Source organism: Oenanthe melanoleuca, linkage group LGE22, assembly GCF_029582105.1.
Source record: "Oenanthe melanoleuca isolate GR-GAL-2019-014 linkage group LGE22, OMel1.0, whole genome shotgun sequence".
Classification (NCBI taxonomy): Eukaryota; Metazoa; Chordata; class Aves; order Passeriformes; family Muscicapidae; genus Oenanthe; species Oenanthe melanoleuca.
Window position 1 is genome coordinate 3116015 of NC_079363.1, and position 8565 is coordinate 3124579.

Consider the following 8565-nt stretch of genomic DNA (forward strand, 5'->3'; position numbering starts at 1 on the left):
AACCTGTGCCCCCCATTCTCCCTCTCCTGTCCCTACCCCGCTCCCCTCTCCTGTTCCCCTCCTGGGTCCCCCGTCCCTCTCCCCCCCCCCGGCCTTTCCCTCCCCGTCCCGCTTCCCTCCGCAGCCCGAGCCCTCCCTGCTCCTCTCATCCCTGTGTCCCTCCTTCTCCCCTGGCTGTTTCCCGCTGTTCCTTCCCATCCGCCCCCCATCCCTATACACACCCTACCCTACCCTGTTCTATTCCTTTCTTCTCCTGCTCCTGCTTCTACCCTTCCTTCCCCCCAACCCTGGGCCCCCCCATTCCCTCTCCCTGCTCCCATTCCCCTCATTCAATCCTCCCTCCTTCCTCCACCCTCCCATTCCCTTCCCACCACACTTGTCCCTGTTCCCTCTCCCTGCTCCCGTTCCCCCCCCCCCCCACAATTCCGCCTCCCCTCCTTCCTCCACTCTCCCATTCCCCCCCCCCCCCAGCGCCCCTTCCCCTGTCCCCGCTGCCCCGCACACCCCGGCGCCCCCCGCCCTCGGTCCTTGGTCACCCACCCCGACCGCCCCGTCTGCCCCCTATTCCCATCCTCCGTGCCCGCTTTTCCTCTTTCCCCCGCCCCGCGGGGTTCGGGACGCCGCATAATAAAGGCCGGAGAGCCCGAGCGGCTGGAGCCGGCCGGGCGCGGGGGCCGCCGTGCTAGCCCTGGAGCCCCAAATCCCGGCGCTCCCGGTGCCCCCGTCCCGCGGAGGCCCCGCAGCCCTGAGCGCGGAGCAGCGCCCGGCTCCCCGTTCCCGTGCGCGCACAGCCCCGGGGCTGCTGCCCGCGCACCCCTGCGGAACGAGCGGGGCTGGGGCGCGGGAGGAGCCGCTCGGCGGGGCCGGGCACGGTTCCGCTCGGGCTGTTTCTCATTCACCTGCCAGATGGGATGCTCCCCCTCTCCCTTGCTTTGCAACTCCAAAAAGCTCTGCAATGGCAAAACCTCTTTTATTAAAACTCGGTTGCGGCTTTTCCCCTTTGCTTCCAGGTCACAGGATATACTGGGATTGAGAGGGTTCCTAAAATCCGACTCTCGAGGACACGGCCCGTGGGAGAATTGAACTCACAACCTTGGCACTACCTGGACTGTGCTCCGACTGACTGAGCCCTCTGCATCTCAGGTATGAAACTCCCAAGGATGGGAATCATTGGCTCCAGCAAGGAAACTGCAGCTCCTTCTATTCTGCTAAAGCAGCTTTACACACCAGCCCCTGCCACGGCTGTAGGGTAGAACTGGCTGGCAGCTGGCATGACAGCACCGCATCTTCCCATCCCCTGATTTTCCTGCCCTTTCCAGGATTTACCCAGCAGCTGTAGATTTGCTCTTGCCATGTCTCTTTGTAGGGAGAAGTGAGCAGGACAGGTTCTGAGGCTTCCCTTGCTGTGTGGCCTGAGTTCTTCTGGAGAGTGGCAGGTGGCATTTCCTGCAGGTGAGTGTTGCCCAAATGAAGCAGCTGCTGAAACTGGGGTTGGTTTTGTGGCCCAGAGCTGCACAGAGGCCTCAGTGCCTCCCTCTCAGTGCCAGCAATGCTCCTTGATGTTTCTGTGTGTCCCAGCTGCGAGGGGCAGGACGAGGCCAGGAGTCCCCAAAAGGCATCCAGCACCTCTTGTCCTTGGGCCCTCGGGGCAGGGGCTGTGCCTGCAGCGTCCTGCCCGTGCCGAGCACACGGCCCGGGATGGGCGCTGGGCGCCCGGCCGGCGCTGGCACGGACACGGCTCAAGGGCTGCCCGTGGCTCCCGGGCCAGGGGCTGCTCTGAGCAGGCTCCTGGAGATGCTCCAGCCTGGATACAGGCCACTGACAGCCCAAAAGCAGCCCAAGGAGCAGCTGGCGTGTCCTGGTGATGGCGGCACGGGCTGTGTGCAGAGGGGCTCAGACAGCAATTCCTGGTTCCAGCCTCCCAGAGCTCCCAGGCAGCTGCCAGGTATGTCCTGTCCACCCCAATTCCCTTCCCTTCCCTTCCCTTCCCTTCCCTTCCCTTCCCTTCCCTTCCCTTCCCTTCCCTTCCCTTCCCTTCCCCTCCCTTCCCTTCCCGCCTGAGGCCTCGTTCAGCAGCAGCAGCACTAAAGCCAAGGCAGTCTTCCCTCACAGCTATTAAATGCCGACTGACAGCCTGCAGAGATGCCTTCAAATCAAAGGTTCAGGTGGGATGAAGTTTTGTTTGGACGAAGGTGGGAGTTTCCAGGGAGCCAGCTGGAAGTGCAGAAGGGATGGAAAGCTTTCCCAGGTGGGTCCCACTGGAGGTGTGCTGAAGGCAGGGATGTGCACCCTTTGCTGAGGGAAAAGAACTTGCTGAGGCTCTGAAAGGAGCTGAGCTGCTGCAGGGAGAGATGTCCTCCCGTGGGCACGGGGAGCTGCCTTGGCACGGGACGGGAGCGCCCCCGGCCCTGCCTTCTCCTGCTTGAAAATATCACCTGGAGCCCCGGCTCAGGGGGGCTAAATCAGCTGGACTCCAGGCAGCTCTGTCAGCTGCCCCCAGGGACATGGGTGGGGCTGGGGGATGAGGGCTTTAGATAGCCAGTTGTTTGGAGCAGATGCCTGTCCCTGTCCCGATGCTGCTGAGCTTCCTTGGACGCTCTGCCCGTTCCTGGCACAGCTGGCGTTCAAGGGGCAGCTCTGCACGGGAATATCCACCCTCCAGGAGGCACTGTGAGGTTATGACATTACATATGAGCATTACTGTAGCCAGCCCAGAGCTGGAGGTTTGTTTTAGAAAGAAAATTCTTGGACTCTGCAAAAGTGAAAGCTCAGTTTCTACAAAAACCATCTGGTTGTGGCATTGCACGCTCCAGACACTCTTCTCTCCTTGCCTGAGCAAAAGGTTTTATCTCCTGTACTAAATCAGGAGAAGCACAAAGACAGAATTCCACATTCACCAAGCATTAAATAAGGGCTTCAAAAGAAAAATCAGGGCAGCAGTAACTCTTAAGAGCACTTGGCTTCAGTCTTAACAGGCAAGCCTCAGAACAGCTGTTCACCTTTAGTGCTGCAGAGGTACTTCCAAGACAGGCACTAGAGGTCAGACATCTAGGTCTTATCGCCTTTATTTGTGGTGTGAAGATTGCCAGCCCTTAAGGCCAGCAGGGCCTCCTGCATCAGGCAGGGCTCAGTGGTGCCTTTACCTGCGGAAGGTCGGCTGAATCCATACAGGTCTCTGCACTGCAAATGCACATGAACCAGTGGAAGAAAGCTCTCCATGTGCTTCCTCAGGTACTTCCCAGTGGCACTGCTCAGACACCAGAGCTCCAACTGCAGCAGGTGAGTGCTGGATCAGCATGGCCAGGGAGGTGAGTGAGCACTGGGCAAGGCAGTGAGCCTGCACCTCAACACCACCTGTGAGAGCAAGGACTGGCTCACTCTGGAGAGCCTGAAGGAAAACTCGTTCCAAATCTCTTCTGGCCGATGCTGACATCAATTTCCCCAAAGCCTTAATGTGCTCTGTGGACAGCAGAAGTTCTCCTTGCTGGGGCTGTCTTTGGTGGCTGTCTGTAAAGAGCTGCACCAAAGTTTGTTCATAGAAGCTTAACTGCTTCCCTATTTTAGGGGATTTTTTCAGATTTCTGAGAAGCCAAGCCCATCTCAGGAAGTTGCAGCATGGTTAAAGTGATCTCCTTCAGCTGAGCTGCAGTCATGTACATGTGCAGCTCCTCCAGAGCCTGCAGCTGGTGAGACTTCCTGGGATAGACCTGGCTTTGGTCCTTCCCCCCAGTCTGCAGCTCTTCCAGGACACTTTTGGTGATGGCTTTGAAATACTTGGACAAGACGTGTCTGTGATCTCTCGTTTTCAGCAGCTGGAGCACCCCAGAATGGAGGTGAGCTGACAGGAGCTTCACAGTGACAGGGTTCAGACCAGGCTGAGGAATAGAGCGCAGCTCCAACGCCAGGAACCAGCTCTCCAGTGCAGGATGTCTGAAAATCAAGGTGAGTGCATCCTCCAGGGTCTGTAACAAACAGAGGTAACAGCATGACTGAATGGATAATCACAGTGCAGGGTAAAAAATAAACTCATTCATCTGCCTATTTTCCACATTTTATCAGTTACAATTATTGAACATGAAACTGTCTACTAGCTGACCAGAGGATAAAAAATATTAATGAATTACAAGCACATAAATATCATTCTCTCAACATTTATGCTGTGGGATTTATGCTGTTATACTGAACACTCTGGACGTGTCTAAGCTCGTCTGCAGAGAAGAACTGGGTATTCTGGGGTTCATCAACACACTCTAATCTCCACAAATTCACAGAACAGATGAAAGGAGAAAAAATTCCCTCCTCAGGTACATAATTTTCAATAAGGCTTTACACAGGGCTGAGGGGATGCATTTTTTCCTGAAAAGGTGATCTGATTTGAGACTTCTCCTGACCGTGTTCCAGCTCAGGGGTGGGACTGTGGGTGATGCAGCTGGCTCACATCTCCAGACAGTAGTTTAGCAACCTCACGCTCTGCATTCCTAAGTTCCCCTCCAAGAGCTTGACAACAACTCTCTGATCAGCAAAACTATTCCCCAGAGAATCGGCCAAACCCAAGTTTACTAACATGTGCCTCTGTATGCAGGGATTTGGTACCTTGTCATTTGAAGACACTTCTGTCATCAGAGGCTCCTCATCCATGAAGAGATCCCATCAGCCTGATGCTCCTCCTGCTTCTGCTGCTGCTCCAGCTTTATTTCATTGTCCCGGCACAACAAGATGCTCAGCAGGTCCACACAGAGATCAACAAGCTGAGGACCCAAAGTTTTACCAAGCTATGAAAACAAAGACATGTTGGAAGTGAAGAAAAGAGGAGGATGGGAGCAGACAGGTAATTATACAGCAGGAATAGGAGTTAACTAAGAACTACTTAGATTACAACCTCTTCTGGGAGAAGGAACCACCTCCCTTAATAGGAACCTGATTCTAAGAGAAGTCTCAGGTTGCCAAATAAATAGTGATAGAATTTCATTTACACATCTATATATGTTCATTTATACATTATATATATGACATTTGGAGGTACACAGGCCAGTGAATTTTACTCTCTGCAAAGGCTTCCTGGGGAGACCCAGGAGCTGGATTAAAATCTCGAGGTTATTTGCACTCACACCGATCAGCAAGGTAACCCATGCAAAGTAAATCCAAAGCAAATCCTCAATAATAAGAACTGGCATTTGTTTACAAATTACATGCAGTTTTGTACGGTGCTGTGCAGCCTCAGAGACAAGCACAGAAAAAAGAGCTACGGAACTGGAACCTAAGTTTGAACAGCTAAGTCATTTGTACCTTCTACATGAAAATAAATCAAACATAACCACAATATTATTACAATATTGCTCTTACCCTGCTGAAGTTCTCCACTGTGGATTTCAGGTATAACAGCACATGCTTTACTCCCAACAAAAGCTGGTCAGGTGGGAGCCAGGAAGCCAATTTTGTCTGAACACCACCTTCCAGTAGGGTATTGCTTCCTCTCTCATAGGCTCTCTTTAGCAAAGTGGTAAATGCAGAATCCAGGGGCACAGCAGGTTCTTTGCTCACCTCCTCGTGATTTTTAAACTGTTTAAAGTGAAAAAAAAAAAATCATAAGAGAAAAACAGTGATGAATATGAAACAAAAATCTCCTCAGCTCCCCATGTTTTGAGATGAGCTCTGAGCTGAACTCAGGTGGAGTGTAGTAGTGTTCACTGCTGGCCTTGGAGAAAAACTCACCAAACCCAGCCCAGGGGGCCTGTGATCCCCAACCCAGCCAGAGGCAACTGCAGGCACTCTGAACTGACACATATAATCTGCACAAGGGAAAAAAAAGGATGCAAAGTAGCCACCTACTCATTAGAACTGATTACCTCTTCTAGATATAGAAAGCCATCCACCCAAGTTTTCTTCTTTTGGCACACTCTGTCACAAATTATAACTGTGTTTGACAATGATCAAATGAGTGTTGATGCCTTTTTTTCTTTCTTTTTTTTTTTTTTTTTCCTCTGAAATCTCACCTAGGTGCTTTATCTTTATTAAAAAGGAAAGGGCTGTTTGTTCTAATTGTACTAGAAATAAATCAGGTGGTTGAAGAAATAAGTCAGGTGGTTGCACACCTTGTCTGGCTGTGGTGTCTCCCTTCAGCTCTAGGAATCACGCTTATCAAGGTGTCCTGTTTGCAACACAAGCAGAAAAAGGTACCAAAATTCATCTTGGAACTCATATTTATAGAAAGTGGCTAGATTATTTTTTTTAAAGAATCAAAAGATAAAATAACCCAAGTATATTTTTTTTCTGTAACTTTTTCTCCCTGCACACAATATAGCTGCACCTCAGAGCAGCTCCACATTGCTTTCTCTGTACAGAACTGATGACACTTAGATTGTCTTCTCTAGCAGCTCCTATGACAATTAAAGCTGAATTTGTTTCTTGGCCTACACAAAAACAAAACAAAACAAAACAAAAAAAAAAAAAAAAAACAACCAAAAGAAACAACAACACACCAAACAAACAAAACAACAACAACAACAAAACAAACAAACACAAGCAACACAAAAATCCCCAAACATCCTCAAAAAAAGCCCCAAAAAATCCCAAAAATATTCCCCAAAATCCCCCAAAAACCCAAAAATAATTCCCCTAAAGAATCCCCAAAAGTTACCAAAAATATCCATCCAAAAAACACCCAAAACCATGTGGAAGTGGCGGCCAAATGTAAGGAAAAAACAAAAAAAAAAACCAAAAAAACCCCCAAAAATACCCAAGAAAAAATTCCTAAAAAATCGCCAAAAATTAAAAATAAAAAAAATCCCAAAGAAAATCCCCCCAAAAATTCCCAAAAACCCCCAAAAAATCCCAAATAATCCTGCAAAAAAAAAAAAAAAAAAAATCCTCAAAAAAATCCCTACAAAAATTCCCCAAAAATCCACAAAAAATTCCCCAAAAATATCCCCCCAAAAAAAAAGAAAAAAAATTCCCCAAAAAAATCCAAAAATCCCCAAAAAAGTCCCAAAAAAATCCCAAACATTACCAAAAACCCCCAAAAATTCGCCAAAATTACCAAAAGTCTTCTCAGAAAACCCCCCAAAAATCATCTGGAGCTGGTGGCAAAAGGTAAGAAAAAAAACCCCAAAAAACCCCCAAAAATTCCCCAAAAATATCCCCCAAAAATTGCAAAACTCAAAAAAAAAAAAAAAAAAAAAAATATCCCCCCATAAAATCCCCCAACATTTTAAAAAATATCCCCCCAAAAATCAGCTGGAGCTGGCAGCCATAGGGGAGAAAGAACCCCAAAAAACTACCCAAAAACTCCAAAAAAATTCCCAAAAAAAACCACTAAAATTACCAAAACCCCCCCAAAAATTCCCAAAACCCCCCCTAGAAACACCCCAAAAAAAACACCCAAAAAATCCCCATAACCAGGCAGCCAAAGATGAAAAAAACCCACAAAAACACCCCAAAAATATCACCAAAAATCCTTAAAAAATATCCCCAAAAATTCCCCAAAAAATATCACCAAAACTACCAAAAATATCCCAATAAAAATTCCCAAAGAAATTCCAAAAACCCCTCAAAAATCCCAGAAAATCCCCAAAAAAGTCCCAAAAAACCCTCAAAAAACCCCCAAAAATATCCCCATAAATATCCCCCCAAAATTCCCAAAAACCCGAAAAAAATTCCCTAAAATCCCAAAACGATTCCCAAAAAATTTCCCCCAAAGTACCCCAAAAATTTCCAAAAAAATCCCAAAAATTACCAAAACCCCCCACAAAATTACCAATAATCCTGAAAAAAAATTTCCCAAAAAAATCCCCCAAAATTACCAAAAATATTCCCTCAAAAAACTCCAAAAATTAGCTGGACCAGGTGGCCAAAGTGAGAAAAATACCCCAAAAAACCAGCCAGAAACACCCCAAAAATATCCCCAAGAATTATTAAAAACGGCTCAAAATGATGCCCCTTTCACGCCACTGGTAGAAATGGCACAATACCAAAAAAACCTGTACCTGTTCCGTTTTCAGACTGAAGCAACAGGATATTCCTGGCTTCTAGTGCAGCAGGGAAGGGAAAGGTTTGGGTAATCCCGTCTTCATTTAAAGATTTCTTCATGAAAGCCATCACTGCCCTCAACCGGGACATCCACCACAGCCAGGGCATCTAAAATAGGAAGAAAAAAAAAATCTAAGCAGAGGATCCAGACTAGCAGGAAAAACAGCAGAGGTAGAATGCACCACTCCGAGAATACAAGGCATCTTTTTAATTGATCACAAACTCCCTGGCAGCGCCGGAGCGGCGGGTTCGGGAGGCGCCGGGGCCGGTTCCCCTCAGCGCGGGGAAATCCCCGCACCGCCCTCCCGCGCACGGCCGGCGGCACGGGAGCCCCGGCAGCAGCCCGGAGCAGCAGCGGCAGCGCCGCGCGGCCCCAGCGCCCGCCCCGATGCCGCCGGGTGCCCGAGCCCCACACTCCGCCCGCCGAGGGAGCGGCGGCACCGCCGGCACCCGAAGCGGAAGCGCTGTCACGTTAGCGCCCGCACGTCAGCGGCCCGGGCTCCGCCCACGGCCCCGCACGTCATCGGGTCGGCCCCCCCC

The 8565-nt window shown here is 49.6% G+C and overlaps 2 long non-coding RNA genes across 2 annotated transcripts; one reads left to right on the forward strand and one right to left on the reverse strand.

The window, feature by feature from the left end:
* The first annotated feature begins 1930 nt into the window (after positions 1–1930).
* LOC130265920 (uncharacterized) lies at positions 1931–4672 on the forward strand. The gene is made up of 5 exons (XR_008842721.1): positions 1931–1945; positions 2134–2248; positions 3232–3279; positions 3565–3942; positions 4583–4672. It is a non-coding gene; the product is annotated as an uncharacterized LOC130265920 (long non-coding RNA).
* Positions 3876–8472, reverse strand: LOC130265919 (uncharacterized). The gene is made up of 4 exons (XR_008842720.1): positions 7983–8472; positions 5344–5559; positions 4594–4772; positions 3876–3962 (listed from the first exon to the last, which is right to left on the reverse strand). It is a non-coding gene; the product is annotated as an uncharacterized LOC130265919 (long non-coding RNA).
* Between the last annotated feature and the right edge of the window lie 93 nt (positions 8473–8565).